Consider the following 437-nt stretch of genomic DNA (forward strand, 5'->3'; position numbering starts at 1 on the left):
GGTCTGGCTCAAGTCAGTCCTCTGGCCAACATGGGTTTGGTTCAAGTCAGTCCTCTAGTCAACATGGGTCTGGCTTAGGTCAGTCTTCTGGCCAACATGGGTTTGGTTCAGGTCAGTCCTCTGGGCAACATGGATCTCGCTCAGGTCAGTCCTCTAGTCAACACTGGTCTGGCTCAAGTCAGTCCTCTGGCCAACATGGGTTTGGTTCAGGTCAGTCCTCTAGTCAACACAGGTCTGGCTCAAGTCAGTCCTCTAGTCAACATGGGTCTCACTCACGTCAGTCCTCTAGTCAACATGGATCTGGCTTAGGTCAATCCTCTGGCCAACATGGGTCTGGATCAAGTCAGTCCTCTGGCCAACATGGGTCTGGCTTAAGTCAGTCCTCTGGCCAACATGAGTCTGGCTCAGGTCAGTCCTCTAGTCAACACTGGTCTGGC

At 53.1% G+C, this 437-nt stretch overlaps 1 protein-coding gene across 1 annotated transcript in view; it reads left to right on the forward strand.

Moving 5' to 3' along the window:
- FLG2 (filaggrin family member 2) overlaps positions 1-437 on the forward strand; it is an 86,881-nt gene that overhangs the window by 7,777 nt on the left and 78,667 nt on the right. The window lies entirely within an intron of this gene.

This window comes from Orycteropus afer, unplaced genomic scaffold (genome assembly GCF_000298275.1).
Source record: "Orycteropus afer afer isolate SDZICR_OR568_19922 unplaced genomic scaffold, OryAfe1.0 scaffold00290, whole genome shotgun sequence".
Classification (NCBI taxonomy): domain Eukaryota; kingdom Metazoa; phylum Chordata; class Mammalia; order Tubulidentata; family Orycteropodidae; genus Orycteropus; species Orycteropus afer.